This window comes from Callithrix jacchus, chromosome 14, assembly GCF_049354715.1.
Source record: "Callithrix jacchus isolate 240 chromosome 14, calJac240_pri, whole genome shotgun sequence".
NCBI lineage: Eukaryota > Metazoa > Chordata > Mammalia > Primates > Cebidae > Callithrix > Callithrix jacchus.
Window position 1 is genome coordinate 101,312,055 of NC_133515.1, and position 17,974 is coordinate 101,330,028.

Consider the following 17,974-nt stretch of genomic DNA (forward strand, 5'->3'; position numbering starts at 1 on the left):
AGAATCTGACCACATGACACTCGGATCGTGAACTTCCAGCCTCCAGAACTGTAGCAAATAAAGCTATCTAAGAGTCTATGGCATTGTTATAGCATCCTGGACCAACACTAAATCAACATTTTTTAAAAGTACATCGAACATAACGCAATTTAAAACACAACCTATTAAAAGTTGTGGGACTCAGCTGAAACAGTGCTAGCAGGGAAGTGTACAGAGATTTATCTAGCATGAAGGGGTTCTTTGTGGTGATGAAATATTGCTATATTTTCATTGCAGTGCTGGTTTCATACAATTAGACCTGTGATTAAAATACATATAACTACATACACACGGTGTTTTGAGATCAAATTCCAGGTTGTGATAGTTCACCACAGTTATGTAAAATGTAACCATTGAGAGAAACTGGATAAAAGATGCATATAATCTCGTTATTATTTTCAAGAATTATCTTAGTGATTATTGTCACATTTTTTTCAGTACAGGTTTAGTTGTATGAAATACTTTTTTCCCTTTAAAATTTTCATTGCATGGAAAATTGACCTGATCATAATATTGTTAACACATTTAAATGAATAGAATATATGAAAATACTTGGTTCATTTAGGGCTCATGAATATTTCTGTTTCCAATGTTATTTATTTGTTTTATATCTTGTACTTATAGAAGATGTTCAATATTAACAAAAGGTTATAGGAGTCTTCTACAAAGTATATCCAATGAAACTGCAAAATATATCTCAAAATTAACTACTTGGCTGATCTCTGATGGTACCACCTTTGTCTAATCCACCCATGCTTCTATAATTGCCTCCCTATAATTTCCACATAAAAACTCGAGTAATTTTTATATATGGTATCAGTTCATAGCCTCATTTTTCTCTCTCTTCTTTCCACCTTAAACCCTGCCAAATCTTCACATTTTTACAGAATAGTATTTAATCTCATACTGGCATTATTGTCATTAAGATTTTAGCTTAAATGTCACCTTCCCAGAGAAGTCTCGTCTAGTGAGAGTCAAAAGTATACGACCATTCCCTCCCTTCTATATGGCTGTGTAATTCTTAGCACAGCATTTATTACTATTGCAAATGTTCTATTTGATGACCTCATTACTCTGTCTTTTCTGTAGAGTGTAAGCTTGGTGAAAATAGGTATCTTTCTTTTTCTTCACTACTGAATCATAATTAATAATTAAAAATGTATTTATAAACATAAATTACATTGACTACTTCTGCTCCCATAACAACAATATAAATATATATTATTATTATCATCATCACTATGTTATGGTTAAGAAACTGGACAGAGAAGTTAGGTAAATTCCTCAAGATCTCACAATCTGGAAAATTTAGGACACATAATTCAAACCCAGGCAGTCTGCTGCTATTGTCTTTATTTTTGTTTTTGTTTTATTTTTGAGATGGAATTTTGCTTTTGTTGCCCAGGCTGGAGTGCAGTGGTGCAATCTTAGCTCACTGCAATCTCTGCCTTCCGGTTTCAAGCGATTCTCCTGCCTCGGCTTCCCGAGTAGCAGGGATTACAGCTGCCTGCCACCACGCTGGCTAATTTTTGTATTTTTAGTAGAGATGGGGTTTCACCCTGTTGGCCAGTTTGCTCTCATACTTCTGACTTTGTGATCCACCCGCCTCAGCCTCCCAAAGTGCTGGGATCACAGGTGTGAGCCAATGCAGCCGGCCTAGTGTCTTTATTCTTTCTTTCTTTTTTTTTTTTTTTTTTTTTTTTTTGAGATGGAGTTTTCACTCTTGTTACCCAGGCTGGAGTGCAATGGCGCGATCTCGGCTCATCACAACCTCCTCCTCCTGGGTTCAGGCAGTTCTCCTGCCTCAGCTTCCTGAGTAGCTGGGATTACAGGCACGCGCCACCGCCACCGTGCGCAGCTAATTTTTTGTATTTTTAGTAGAGACGGGGTTTCACCATGTTGACCAGGATGGTCTCGATCTCTTGACCTCGTGATCCACCCGCCTCGGCCTCCCAAAGTGCTGGGATTACAGATGTGAGCCACCACGCCTGGCCCATATCTTTATTCTTAATCACCAAGTTACAATGCCTATAATTGTTTCCAGACCTTAGCAGGTTTTTAATTAATGTTCCTTGATCAGTGAAGATATTAAGTTGGTTCTCTGGAAGAGGTGGTTGTGCTTTGAGCTTATTATAGAGCTTGCTTTACTAGGTTAAACATTTTATATCTAGAAATCATTTTACTTGTGAACTATTTTGGGGACAATAATCTACAAATTAAGACTTTATTATTTACTAATGGGTGCTAATAGATTTGCTAAAATTATTCTTACAGAAAATGTACATAATTATATCCTGAGCATAAGGAAAAGGAATTTTACTAATCAGAGCACAAATTAACTATCGTATCAGTGGAGTTTATTAAAACACATCAGTATTCATTTGTTTTAGCTATTATACATTTATGCAAATATATCCTTATTTTTATAGAGTAGCTGAAAAAATGTCAACGGCAATTTACAGCTTTTTAATTTAGCATATTCTTAATCTCTTTTTAAAGAAAAAACATATTTAATGTTATGCTTGGCTTTCAGGGAAATCTAAAGATTAGGCAAAACCAGGGCTCAGGAGAGCCCAGAGCCTGAGCTGACTTTGAGGTACCTCCTATAACCAGGATAGCTTAATGGTAAGTTACCTTCATTTTGTTCTACATCTAGGATACTGCTAATAAGTGCTATTCAGAATATTTAATTGCCCTTCAAAAAGGATAACACTTTGGTATAAAGTATAACCCTAAAATTCATATTTGAACCACACCCCCACCATGAAATGTTATTAGAAAAGGTTTTTGGGATGTCATTAGGTTTAAACAAGGTCATGAAAGTAGAAAGAGTACATGAAGATGAGGACAGCGCTCACTCTCCTTCTAGGCTATGTGACCATATAGCAAAGAGGCCGTCTTCTACAAACCAGAGAGAGTCTCTCACAAAGAGCCGAATCTCCCGGCGTCTTGATGTTGGACTTTTGAACATCTAAACTGTGAGAAATAAATATCTGTAGCTTAATCCATCTAGTCTCTGATATTTTGTTATAGCAGTCTCAGCTAAGACAGTTTTCTTTTCATGAAAGCAATGTTAGCAACTAAAGAAAAATAGAGTTGCTCTTACTGTTTTATTCAATTGAGTCTTTTATGTGTTTGGATCTGCAAAATGGGCCTATAGCTTTAATCAGAAAGTGAGTATGAGAAAGGTAAGTTATTCTGCATTAGTAAGTAGAAAAAAAATGTTATTCCTAGAATAGAAAGGAAAATAATGACATAGGTGAGGGAAAAGGCAGAGAATGAAGGGCAAACAGAAATTACCAGAGAACTGAACATTCAATGGAGATGACTTAGCAAAGAATTCCTGACTGTGGCCAAAACAACACTTGGAAATAGATATTTTATTATCTTAGGGGCTAATGCCGATACATACAGAAAGATCTTATCATGAAGGATATTTTGTTTGTTGCCTACAAATTGTAAAAGTAACTGCTTTCATTACTGTATCACTACTGATAAAAAATGTAGACAGAATGCAGGGGAGCAAGGAATCCTCCCCATTAGAGTAGGAGTTAAATGCCAGAGATGTAAATGAGAACGCTAGCTACATAGGAATTTTCACCTAAGCTGAGTAAATTACATATGGATAATGAGGTTTGAATATATCTGATAGTGTTGATGATGATTATTATTATTATAATAACTTATATTTAGTAATCACTTACTATATATCAGGCCTGCATGAAGCCTAACATGGATTATTGTCTTACATTTTCTGAGCAATTCCATTCTATTTTCCCTACTGATTAATATGTATTTGGGACTCAGTGAGGCTAAGTAACCTGTGCACATTCACATTTTTAGTAACTGATGTTGATGAGACCAAATTCTCAAGTAATTCGCCATGCTAAATGTGAATTAAAGTCATCATTATTTTACTTCACAGCTTATTGCACTGGATGGTTTCTGAATGTGATGGATCACAGATTTGAGAGAATAAAAGAACAATTTAAAAAGATTTTGTGACACTTTACCTACAAAAACATAACTTTTTTCTCTATAACCTTTATGCATTTTTCGGGGGGAATACTTTTCCTTACTGAAGCTAATCATGAGTGTCACCCTGACTTGTTTACTTGACTGAGCCCAGTTTTAAGCTATGCATTCCTAGAAGACTAAAGACTGAGTCATATTGTGAAGCATTAATTAGATATTTGTCAAATTAAAATTCAATTAGAGTGGGAAGGTGACCCTCAGTTATGACTGATAAAGTCTATCAACAAAAGTAGTAATAAACTCTGCTTCTAACTCCTTCCTACCAGTTCTAAGAAGAGATATTATTTTGTGACTATTAAAGAGCTGTGAAACAGAAAGGAATTTACTGATTTGTAAAATCTCACACTTTCTATTTTCGGAAACACTGATGTTATAAACACTTGTATACGCTATCAGTTGTCAAGACTGAAATAGTTTGTTGTTCAAGGTCATGGTTAAGATAGCAAGATAATAAGGTTAAGTAATATTTGCAAGTGTAAAGGAAAAGCATAATAATACTATCTGGAATACTCTTTCCTTCTTTTAGGGAGTTGGAAAGTTTTTCTGAAGAATCAATTCAGTCAACGTTTTTAAGAAGCCCTTGCTGCATATCCAAGTGTGACACAGTTTGACATTGCAAACCCAGAAAATCTGAGACAGGTCTCAGGTAATTTAGAAAGTTTATTTTGACAAGGTTAAGGATGTGCCTGTGACAGCCTCAGGACATCCTGACAACACGTGCCCAAGGTAGTCAGGTCACAGCTTGGTTTGATACATTTTAAGGGAAACACAAGATATCAATCAATATGAAAGAAGTAAGTTGGTGTGGTCTGAAAAGGTGAGACAATTTGAAGGAAAGTCAGGAAAGCTGAAAGCAGAAGGGAGTATTTACGTTACAGATAAGTGAGACACAACGAGTTGCATTTTTTGAGTTTCTGATTCTTCTTTCCAAAGGACACAATAAGATATGCATCCATCTCAGAGAGCAGTGGGATAACTTGGAAAAGAATAGGAATCAGGTTTTCCTTAAGCAATTTCCAACTTGAGTTTTCCTTAGTGATTCTGGGGGCCCAAGATTTTTTCCTTTCACATTCCCCCAGCTTAAAAAAAAAATTATTTGACCCATATCAACGCCTTATTGTAAAACCCTTTTTTCCTTTCACATTCCTTTTCCTTTCTCCTTTTGGAGAAAGCATTTTACAACAAAATGAATCTCTGGTCTCTGATCTCTCATGGCAAAGATCATTCTCTTTGGGGCTGGGTTTATAGTTTTTAACTCTTATGCCAAATTTTGACACCCTATGGTATTTGACAGGGATAAATATGAAATTGCTCCATTAATAAATGCAAATACAAATGTATGCTGGAAGTTCTTAAGATATTTCTAGTCTTACTTTATGAATAATTTAAAAGCTAGCTTATTTATTAAAGATTTTACTTAAGTTACATAAACTTGAGAAAGCACTTGACATGTCTTTTCTTTTTTAGTACCTAATATAAGTGCTTTCTGTAAGCCAATTAATTAGAGCTCTTTTATATATTTTTAGTCATGAAACACTGTGTGTACAACACATAAGTGTATATAAATGTGTATTCGGCATGTCGATGAAAGTGCACTTTATAGATTTATAAAGACTCCCCTTTTTCTTCTATCTTAGACTTTCAGATTCTTGATAACCTGTTTTACAATCCTAGGCAATTCTCAGCTAATTAGCCTTAAATTTTCACATTAAAGGAAAGAACTCAGATAAAAATCAAATAGCAAAATTTACATCATAAGGTACAAATATAAAAAGTTTGGTGGTGCTAGAGAGAGATGCTTTAATTTTGGGGTGGGGGTCTAAAACATAAAATTAAACTAAAATCTTTCTTAAAAACCCAAGAGTAGCCTCCATTGTAGTAACTGCTTTAGTCAAAAAAAAAAATCAGGTGAAAGCAGAATATAGTCAACTGAGAAGAAAAAGAAAAAAAAACTTTTGCTCAAAAAAATGACAAGGTCTTAGGAAAAACAAACAAAAAAACAAAAACACGAAGGCCTTTCTAATACAAACATGCATAAACACACATCTTGCATGTTAGCCTTTTAATTAAGCTGACTTTTAACCACTGAGCTCCTTTAAAAATTTTTTAAATATGATTACCATAGTTCAGATAAGACAAAATGCTATTTCAGAAGTGTAGCCATTGCTCTTTCAGTTTGGTCTTGATGGCATAAAAGTGGCCTTGTTATATATTAAAGCCCTTTTAGTAGTTAATATTAAAAATAATTTGTTTCCCTTTTGTTGGCCATTTTCCTTCCACTTCAGCAGTCTTGTTCTCTATCATTTAGGGCTCCCCTTCAGATTTGACCAAGGCAGAAATAAACAACAAAACTGTTAAGCAAAACTAACAATGATCACACAAATTATACAATTTCTGAGCACTCTAAGTTTAATCAGAAATTAACACCAGCTGGTTGTTATGTGGAAATAATTTTCAAGACAGAATCCCAAACCAATTTCTTACCTAGTGTTGAGTCTCAGGCTGTAGACTGCTTTCTATTATCCTAGAATCAGGGAAAAGAAAAAAAAAAAAAAAAAACTCATCTTCCCTGTTGGAAGCAAGCTCAAACTCCATAAAGAACTTACTGGCCATCCATCTCATGGAAGCAGGAAAACTTGACTTCCTTGTTGAGGCAAGTAAAATGAACTAACTAAATAAATAAATAGCAGGAGTTGTACAGCAAAATAAAACTTAGATCTCAACCAAATTTGCAAATATCAAGGATTCTCTGGAGGGTGTGTTCTCATACCTTAGCAATTTATCCTAATGGTTTGAGCCATAAAGTTAGGTCATGCTAGTAACAAGTGCTGATAGATTTGTCAAAGGTCAGGGGCATCACCATTCAGAATCCCTCCATGGTTACCAAATTTTGAACCCAAAAAATCTGATACAGGTCTCAGTTAACTTAGAAAGTTTATTTTGCCAAGGTTGAGGACATACCCATGACACAGACTCAGGAATTCTTGATGAGATGTGCCAAAGGTAGCAGGAACACAGCTTTGTTTTATTCATTTTAAGGGAGACATGAAATATCTATCAACATGTGTAAGAATACATTGGTTCTGCCTGGAAAGGTGGGACAACCTGAAGCAAAAGCAGGAAGATTTGAAGCAGTAAGGAGCTTTCAGGTCATGGATAGGTGAGACCCAAAGGGTTGCATTGTATCCTTTTGAGTTTCTGATTAGCTTTTCCAAAGGAGGGAATCAGATATGCATCCATCTCTGAGCAGAGGGGTAACTTTGAATAGAATGGAAATCAGGTTTGCCTTAAACAGTTTTCAGCTTGAGATTTTCTTAGTGATGTTGGGAGCACAGGATATTTTCCTCTCACAACCTAAACATTTCTGTATGTTTATTTTTGGTCTCGTTATTGGTTCATTTTCACATTGCTGATAAAGACATACACAGAATGGGGCAATTTAGAAAATGAAGAAGACTAATAGTCTTAACAGTTCCATGTGGCTAGAGAGGCCTCACAATCATGGTGGAAGGTGAAAGGCGCATCTTACTTGGCAGGAGAAAGAGCCAAGAGAGTTTCCCCTTATCAAACCATCAGATTTTGTGAGAGTCATTTACTACCACAAGAACAGTATGGGAGAAGCCTCAAGCCTGATTCAGTTATCTCGCACTGAGTCCATCCCACAACATATGGAAGTTATGGGAGTACAATTCAACATGAGATTTGGGTGGGGACACAGAGCCAAACCATATCTTGTCGTCTTAAATCTCATATCCTCACATTTCCAAATAAATAATGACTTCCCAACAGTCCCCCAAAGTTTTAACACATTTAAGCATTAACTCTAAAGCCCACAGTCCAAAGTCTCATCTGAGACAAAGCAAGTCCCTTCTTCCTATGAGCTTGTAAATTCAAAAGCAAGTTAAGTTACTTCCTAGATACAATGAGGGTTCAGGCATTGGGTAAATATAGCCATCCCAAACGAGAGGAATAGGCCGAAACAAAGGTGCTACAGGTCCCATGCAAGTTCAAAATCCAGCAAAGGTCTGAGTGATGGTGGCCCTTTTCTCACAGTTCCACTAGGTGATGCCCCAGTAGGGACTCTGTGTGAGGACTCTGACCCTACATATTCCTTCTGTGCTGCCCTAGCAGAGGTTCTCCTTGAGGGCCCCACCCCTGCAGCAAAATTCTGCTTGGGCATCTAGATATTTCCGTATCTTCTGAAATCTAAGCAGAGATTCCTAACCCCCAATTCTTGACTTCTGTCCACCCACAAACTAAACAACATGTGGAAGATGTCAAGGCTTGGAGCTTCTGCCATTTGAAACAACACCCCAAGCTGTACCTTGGCCCCTTTCAACCATGGCTGGAGCAGCTGGGATTCAGGGCAACGAGTCCCTAGCATGTATGCAGCACAGGAACCCTGAGCCCAGCCCATGAAACCACTTTTTCCTTCTAAGCCTCCAGACCTGTGATGGGAGGAGCTGCCCTGAAGACCTCTAACAGGCCCTGGAGACATTTTTCCCATTGTCTCTGGGACTAAATTAAGCTCCTCATTGCTTATACAAATTTCTGCAGATGGCTTGAATTGCTCCTCAGAAAATGGGATATTCTTTTCAATTGCATTGTCAGGCTGCAAATTTTCTGAACTTTTATGCTGTGCTTCCCTTATAAAACTGAGTGCATTTAATAGCACCTGAGTCACATATTGAATATTTTGCTTCTTAGAAATTTTTTCTCCAGATACCCTAAATCATTTCTCTCAAGTTCAAAGTTTCATAAATTTCTAGGGCAGGGGCACAATGCTGCTAGTCTCTCTGCTAAACATAACAAGAGTCACCTTTGCTCCAGTTCCCAACAAGTTCCTCATTTCCATCTGAGACCACCTCAGCCTGGACTTTATTGTCCATATCACTATCAACATTTTGGGCAAAGCCATTTAACAAGTCTCTAGGAAGTTCCAAACTTTCCCACATTTTTCTGCCTTCTTCTGAGCCCTCCAAACTGTTCCAACGTCTCCCTGTTAAACAGTTCCAAAGTTGCTTCCACACTTTCAGGTGTCTTTTGAGCAGCATCTCATTTCTGGTACCAATTTACTATACTAGCCCATTTTCATGCTGCTGATGAAGACATACCTGAGACTGGGCAATTTACAAAAGAAAGAGGTTTAGTGGTCTTACAGTTCCACATGGCTAGGAAGGCTGAGCTTGCAATCACAGCAGAAGGCAAAAGGCACTGCTTACATGGCAGAGGCAAGAGAGAGAATGAGAGGCAAGCAAAACAGGTTTCTGTTTATCAAAGCATCAGATCTTGAGAGACTTATTAACTACCAGGAGAACAGTATGGAAGAAACCTCAGCCATGGTTCAGTTATCTCCCATTGAATCCCTCCCACAACACGTGGGAATTACGGAAGTACAATTCAAGATGAGATTTTGGGTGGGGACACAGAGCCAAATCATATCAGTCTTCTTCACTAAATGTTAGCTGCATGAAGAACTTTTTATGGCTTGAATGTAATTGATCCTCTATCACTTAGAATATTTGCTGGCAAATAGTAAGCATCCATGAAATATTTTTTGAATAAATGATTAGAAGTTAAATATATTTGTATTATAGATAGTATATATGATTTATATATTATCTATATATTTTCTATAGATGATCTACATATTATATAATACATAATTATATTTTAATATATCATAACATATGTGTGTATTTTATATATACATGAGTATATGCACATACCTCAACACAAATTTAAAAATTCCATTAGAACAATGATGGTGGCTGTTTTAGTTTTATGCTCCCATAACCTAACACAATATCTGGTTCTTGGTAAATAGTAATTGAATACAATGAAACATTAGTGGCATTCTATTCAGAAGATTCATGAGTCCATTGTATGATTCTTTATACATCTATTGTGAAATGTAGTAAATATCTACTAGCTCAAAATATTTAAATCCCTGAAACTGGATATAATACAACTATTAAAACCACTTAAAACTTTAAAATTAACTGTAATTCTTATGCATTTGTGGTTCTATTTACATGGCCATTTTTTATAATTTTCTGCTAAAGAAGTATTTGTGTAGTGATATCCAAAACAAAAGCTCTAAACTTAAATCAATAGTTGCCTTTTGAATAAACTTTTTTATATTACTTACATTTAAACAAATATAAATAGATTTTTATTAAAATGTATTGTTACAAACATATTGTACTGTTTTAAAACTCCAAAACCAATATAGGTTATGTTTAGCAATCAAGTATTATTGATTTCTTGCTGAAACCACCTTTGCAAAAATTATGTCAGATAACCATGGTGGTTGGGGAGATCTGATCTAGCTAACCCCCATCTTGCCTTTAACCTTCAATTACTTTAAGTAATTATGAGCTTAGGCCATCTAACTGAGGGATACATTTAGTTTATAGTTTAAATGATAGTACCCCTTTCCCAAAACTCAACTGCCTTTGTAAAGCTAATGAGAAATCACAAAACTAAGGGTAGGAGAGAAGCCTGAATTATGCTGAAGTGTAGACATAGAAACCATTGCCATCCATTATTCTGGAGGCCTAGGATATTCAACTTTCTGAATTTCCCTTGCAGATAACATCACTATAGTAGAAACTAAGAGTGGGCTTTTGACATTTTTTTTAGTTTTTTTGCATGTCTGATGACTGATGACTCCACCTTCACCTGCCAATTACTCCTGGGGTTCCACCCAGAACCGGCTCAGCCAAAGGGACCAGCTTCAACTCACCTATGATTACATATTTGACCCAACCAATCAGGACTCCCACTACCCTAGTCCCCTGCCCTCCAACTGTCTTTGAAAATCTCCTACCCACAAAGACTTGAGGTAACTAATTTGAGCAATAATGCTATCTCCCATATGGCGTGATTAGCTTCTCTCCCTTAAACTCTTTTTTACTGCAATGTGATGGTCTTTGTGCAATGGACAAAAATAACACATTGGGCAGTTACACTGCTTTATTATACTTTTTTTAGGAGCGTAAAACAAATTCAAACACGTGGTTGAAATTGGTTGGGGGCCAGGCGCGGTGGCTCACACCTGTAATCCCAGCACTTTGGGAGGCCGAGGCGGGTGGATCACGAGGTCAAGAGATCGAGACCATCCTGGTCAACATGGTGAAAACCCGTCTCTACTAAAAATACAAAAAATTAGCTGGGCACGGTGGCACATGCCTGTAATCCAAGCTACTCAGGAGGCTGAGACAGGAGAATTGCCTGAACCCAGGAAGCAGAGGTTCCAGTGAGCCGAGATCGCACCATTGCACTCCAGCCTGGGTAACAAGAGCGAAACTCTGTCTCAAAAAAAAAAAAAAAAGAAAAGAAAAGGAATTGGTTTAATGAGTCTAATGCTATTAATCCAAGGTTATTTTTAAAAAACAGATTTTGTGATATTAAACAAGATAATAAGCAAATATAAATATACCCATATATAAATTAAGAGATACCCAAAATTCAAGAGATAAAAGCAAACATTCATCAATCCAGCTCAGTGATTAAGAACAATTATTTTTTAAATTATATATCATAATCTGTTTTTTATTTTAATAAGCAATCAGTATGCAAAAATAAAATGGAATTTTAACACAAATACAGCATTTGATTTCCCCTTAGAACTGAAGGTTTTAGTAATAATACAAAGTGCTTAGCATTTATAAAAGGGATTAAAGCTGTGATGAAATCAACATACAAATGGACAATGACCAGATTATGTAGGACAACAGAATTCTAACCCACCATGTCTGTCACAACCTGCCCAGGAAGCCAAACTCCAACTACAGCAATTGGCCCCAAATCATCCAAACTGGATTAATCATTGCTACTTCTCTTTTATCTCAGTTTTCAAGACAGCAGTAACCAGAGAAAGCCAAATATGTTTTCCAAAGCAATTACCTGTCAATGAAGAGTCAAACACTGTAAAATGTCTGAAGAGATTTATTCTGAGTCAAATATGAATGTCCATGGTCCATGACACAGCCCTCAGGAGATCCTGAGAACATGTACCCAAAGTGTTCAGGCCACAGCTTGGTTTTATACATTTCAGGGAGACGTGAGGCATCAACTGATACTTGTAAGATGTACATTGGTTCAGTCTGGAAAGTGGAGACAACTCAAAGTGGGAGTGTCCATGTCACAGGCAGATTAAAAAATTTTCTGTTTGGCAATTTGTTGAAAGAGCTATTATCAATGTAAAGGAATGTCTGGATTACACTACAGAGTTGTGGACACCAAGGTTTTATCTTACAGATGAAGTTTCCATGTAGCAGCTTTCAGAGGGAATAGATTATTATTTTTTTTAATCTGACTTAAAGATTCTCTTCTATCAGTAATTCCAAAAGTGAGTCGGATATATATAATGAGGCATGTCTATTTCCGTTCCCATTGTAGTCTGAACTAGTTTTTCAGATTAATTTAGGAAGGCCCTTGCTGAGAGGAGAGATTCATTCAGGTGGTTGCTGGGGCTTAGAATTTTGTTTTTGGTTTACATGCCTAAGATATTCTACTGCTCACCTCCAGCTTTTCCATGGCAAGAGCCTTCAATCAAAGCATAGCTGAAATCCGCCCTCTCTACAAAGTTTCCTCACTCCCCTGCCTGCCTTTGAGTCTACATGAAATGTAAGTGGGAATGGTGGCAACTCTTCTAAATGTAGCAATCTCTGAATCTTGTGTTTGTTTTCAATTTAGTAATCTTCATTTATTTTTACAAAATTCGTGTAAGTAGACACTTTTATATCAGCTACATTTAAAAGCACGAAGTGTCAGTTTAAAACATTTTCAATATTTCTATTGCAGGTTACATGACTATGCACCCTATGTTTAAAAAAGAATTAAATATTTATCTAAAACAAAAGAATATTTTAAATATACCAAATAAAATTAGTAAAATGAAATCTTTTAGATTTTCTCAAAATGTAAATATCATAAAACATTGTTTTTCATTAAAAATAAAAATTTGATTTTGTTGGTACCCAACTCAAAATCTTCACATGGCTTTTTTTAAAACTTTATTAAAATATTAATTTTTGCCATCTGTGGCTGGAGATAGATATACACACATCTGGTGAGAATAAAAGGAATTCCGATAATACTAGCCTGAAGTATAAAGTAAATCAAGTCCTTCCAAATCTTTCTCCAGTCTCATCTCTATAGCTTTCTGTTTATTGAAGATTATATTCTCTAGTCATATTGAAGTATTCACAATTTTTAGCATATCTAACTATTTTGATTCCTGTAATTCAATTTAATTCAGTAAATAAGTCTTGAACTGATAACACACCCAGTACCAAAATCCAAAGGCAATATCCCTTTTGTGGAGTTGACATCCTGATGGAGTGGGCATTTTCTGACTGGGTTACTCTCCCTAATTGAAAAATCCCTGTATTATTTTTTTAATTCAGTTCCTCTCCTCAATTAAGCCTATCTTAAATAATCCAGGAAAATTAATTTTCTCTTTTCTTGTTCTGAATTTCCAGAACTGCCTCTATATATCTCTTCTGTAGCCATCGGTTTGCATTATGCACTGCCCTGTCACTGTTGATGGTAATTTTTGCTAACATCTATTAAGTCCTTTCAGTGAACAATACATCATGTTGCACTTTACACACTCTTATCTTAACAAATTTCATCCCTAATCAGTGGCTGTGCATTCTTAGTATCACCATTTATACAATAGTAAATTGAAGAATACAGAGGTTTATGAATTTGGGCAAAAATAAAAATGTATGTCTCCCCCAAATTCATATGTTAAAATGCTAACCTTCAAAGTAGTAATAATAGGAGATGAAGCCTTTTGGGAGGCAGTTGGATTATGAGGACAGAGCACTCATGAATGCGATGAGTACCCTTATTAAAGAACCTGATAAAAACCTATAGCCCTTCCACCATGAAAAATCAGAAGAGAAGGTATCCTCTATGAACACCTATGAAATAGACTTTCACTAGACATTACATCTGCTAGCGCTTTGATCTTGGATTTTCTATTCACCAGAAATGAGAAATATATTTCTGTTGTTTATAAGCCACCCAATTTATGGTATTTTGTCATAGCAGCCCAACAGTACTAGAACGCCCATTATTCTGACCTTTAGTAACATTTATTTCAAAAATATAGACATTTCTTTCATTATGGTTTGGCATTGGTTTGGTTGTTAAAAGTGTGTCTGAAACCTTTTTGACACTTGAAGTAGATGTCATTATATTCGCTTTTTACATTTTCTTTTTAATAATGAAAAGATTATCTGTTTTTCATTTTTTTTTTTTTTTTAGACAGAGTCTCACTCTGTCACCAGGCACCAGGCTGGAGTGCAGTGGCACAATCTTGGCTCACTGCAACCTCTGCCTCCTGGATTCAAGCAATTCTCCAGCCTCAGCCTCCAAAGTAGCTGGGACTACAGGTGCACACCACCATGCCCAGCTAATTTTTGTATTTTTAGTAGAGATGGGATTTCACCATGTTGGCCAGGATGTTCTCAATCTTTTGACCTTGGCCGTTTTTCATTATTTTGATTGAGCTATCAAAATCCACACTGCATTGGCTAATTCAGATTTTAGATCTGTTTCTGATTTCATTTTGGAGTATTTGATAACAAAATTCTTACCTTCTGTTTACATTTCTTTTTTTGGTATATTTACAAAGATATATTATTGACAGCGAATTTGAAGAAACCCACTTAAAAAAGTCAGAACGTTTTTTAATGTTTGGATGACATTTAATTGGGTAGCATATGAACAACTTAACATTCAGATTTTCTAGCACAGTTAACAACATTCACAAAATTGTCAAAATTGCCAATTTAAAGACTGACTTTGCTTGTAAATTTATTTTTTAAACATATTTTATACAATTTTTAAACATATATCATATAAATTATTTTAATATATATTTTATATGTGAAAAAGACTCACTGTTAATAGCAATTAGGGCCACATTTTACACAACATGGCAGTAGAAACTGATTAGATTGATATTGGCCAACTATGCCCCCTCTTATTTTTGTATGCCCCACATGCTGAGAATTTTTTAAATTTTTAAATTGTCAAAAAAAATTAAAAGAATGATATGTGATCGTGCTTTAAATGTATACAAAACTCAAATTTATTTTAATGTTCTCAAATGAAGCTTTATTGGAAAATAGCTGTACATACCTAATTACATATTGTTTATGATGCAATAAAAGAGAAATTTGTGCATGGTAAAATCTGGAAGGGGAACGTAGAATGACAAGGAAGGAAGGGAGGGAGCAAGGGAGGAAGGAAGGCTGGAAGGAAGGCAGACAGGAAGGAAGGAAAGAAGGAAGGAAAGAAGGAAGGAAGGAAGGAAATAAGGGAGGAAGGGAAGGAAAAAAGGGAGGGAGAGAGGGAGGGAAGGAAGGAGGAAGAAAGGAAGGAAAGAAGGAAGAAAGGAAGGGTTTTGTTCATGGTGAAATCTGGAACTGGAATGTAGAACGACCTGATCCATCAGTATAAAGTGTCTATTACAACCTTTAATACTTTATTAAACTTCCTCAAAGAGTTTTAATTCCTGTTACTGTTGGAACATTTCTCAAAATTATTTTAATTTGTAAGACTATTTATTGGACTAATGTCATTACTAAGGTGCTTTTTATGATTGGATAATATGGGAAGTCTTCAAAAGCTGACTCTCTTCTTAGGTCTTTTCTCTCCACATCTCATCCCCATTCTGCTTCAAACACAGATACACATGCACACACACAATAATTTTTAACAGATTTTTTTATATTAATTATATGTTTTATTACTTTATATGTTTTGTATATTGCTTTTTATAATTTTATATATAAATCTTTTTATATATTATATTAAATTTAATATAATTTATTGGCTCTCATTCTCTCTCGTGGCTGCCATGTGAGAAGTGTCTTTTGTTTTCCACCATGACTGTGAGGTCTCCCTAGCCACTTGGAACTGTAAATCCACTAAACCTCTTTCTTGTGTAAATTGCCCAGTTTCAGGTATGTCTTTTTCGGTAGTGTGAAAACAAACTAATACCATAAATTTGCGACAGGATTGGGGTGCTGCTGAAAAGATACCCCAAAATGTGAAAGTAACTTTGGAACTGAGTAACAGGCAGAGATTGGAACAGTTTAAAGGGCTCAGAAGAAGACAGGAAAATGTGGGAAAATTTGGGACTTCTTAGAGACTTTTTGAATATTTTTGCCCAAAATGTTGATAGCAATATGGACAATAAACTCCAGGCTGAGGTGGTCTCGGATGGAGATGAGGAACTTGTTGGGAACTGGAGCAACGGTGACTCTTGTTATGTTTTAGCAAAGAGATTGTCAACATTTTTCCCCTTCCCTAGAGATTTGTGGAACTTTGAACTTGGAGAGATAATTTAGGGTATCTGATAGAAAAAGATTTGTAAGCAGCAAAGCATTCAAGAGGTTACTCAGGTGCTGTTAAAGGCATTCAGTTTTATAAGGGAAGACAGTATGAAAGTTCAGAAAATTTGCAGCCTGACAATGTGACAGAGAAGAAAATCCCATTTTCTAAGAAGAAATTCAAGCCAGCTGCAGAAATTTACATAAGTAACCATGAGCTGAATGTTAATCCCCAAGACACTGAAGAAAATGTCTTCAGGGCATGTCAGAGGCCTTCACGACAGTCCTGCCTAGTACAGAGCTGGAGGCATAGGAGAAAATGGTTTATTAGGTCTGGCCCAGGGTCTCTGTGCTGTATGCAGCCTCGGGACTTGGTGGTCTGTGTCCCAGCTGCTCCAGTCATGGCTGAAAAGGGCCAATGTAGAACTCAGGCTGTGGCTTCAGAGGGTGCAAGTCCCAAGTATTGACAGCTTCCATGTGGTGTTGAGATTGTGAGTACACTGAAGTCAAGAATTGGGGTTTGGGACCCCCCACCTAGATTTCAGAAGATGTATGAAAACACCTGGATGTGTATGCAGAAGTCTGCTGCAGTGGCAGGGTACTCATGGAAAACCTCTGCTGGGGCAGTGCAGAAGGGAAATGCAGAGTTGAAGCCAACATGTGGAGTCCCTACTGGGGCACCACCTAGTGGGGCTGTGAGAAAGCAACTGTCCTCCAGACTCCAGAATTGTAAATCCACCAACAGCTTGCACCGTTTGCCTGGAAAAGCTGCAGACACTCAACACCACCAGCCCATGAAAGCAGCCAGGAGCATGGGTGTACACTGCAAAGCCACAGGGGCAGTGCTGCCTAAGATCATGTGAACCCACCCCTAGATCAGCATGACCTGAATATGAGATATGGAGTCAAAGGAGATCATTTTGGAGCTTTAAGATTTGACTGCCCCGCTGGATTTTGGACTTGCATGGTGCCTGTAGCCCCTTTGCTTTGGCCAATTCCTCTCATTTGAAATGGCTATATTAATCCAATGCTTGCACCTTCATTATATCTAGGAAGTAACTAACTTGCTTTGGATTTTATAGGTTCATTGGCAGAAGGGACTTGCCTTGTTTCAGATGAGACTTTGGACTGTGGATTTTTGAGTTAATGCTGAAATTACTTTGGGGGACTACTTTGGGGGACTGTTGGGAAGGCATGATTAAGTTTGAAATGTGAGAATATGAGATTTGGGAGGGGTCAGAGTCAGAATGATATGGTTTGGCTCTGTGTCCCCACCCAAATCTCATCTTGAATTATACTCTCATAATTCCCACCTGTTGTGGGAAGGACCTCACGGGAGATGATTGAATCATGGCTGAAGTTTCCACCATACTGTTCTTATGGGAGTGAATGAGTGTCATGAGATCTGATGATTTGATAAGGGAAAACCTGTTTCAGTTGGCTCTCATTCTCTCTCTTGCCAACCCCATGTGAGACATGCCTTTCACCTTCTACTATGATTGTGAAGTCTTCCCAGTCACATAGAACTGTACATTCAATAA

The 17,974-nt window shown here is 36.6% G+C and overlaps 1 long non-coding RNA gene across 1 annotated transcript in view; it reads left to right on the plus strand.

Moving 5' to 3' along the window:
• The window catches only part of LOC144579389 (uncharacterized), a 64,366-nt gene that overhangs the window by 23,129 nt on the left and 23,263 nt on the right, over positions 1 to 17,974 (plus strand). Inside the window, exons 2-4 of the long non-coding RNA XR_013526820.1 lie at positions 2,573 to 2,664; positions 4,601 to 4,720; positions 12,610 to 12,708. This is a non-coding gene — a long non-coding RNA (uncharacterized LOC144579389). The remainder of the gene's footprint in view (positions 1 to 2,572; positions 2,665 to 4,600; positions 4,721 to 12,609; positions 12,709 to 17,974) is intronic.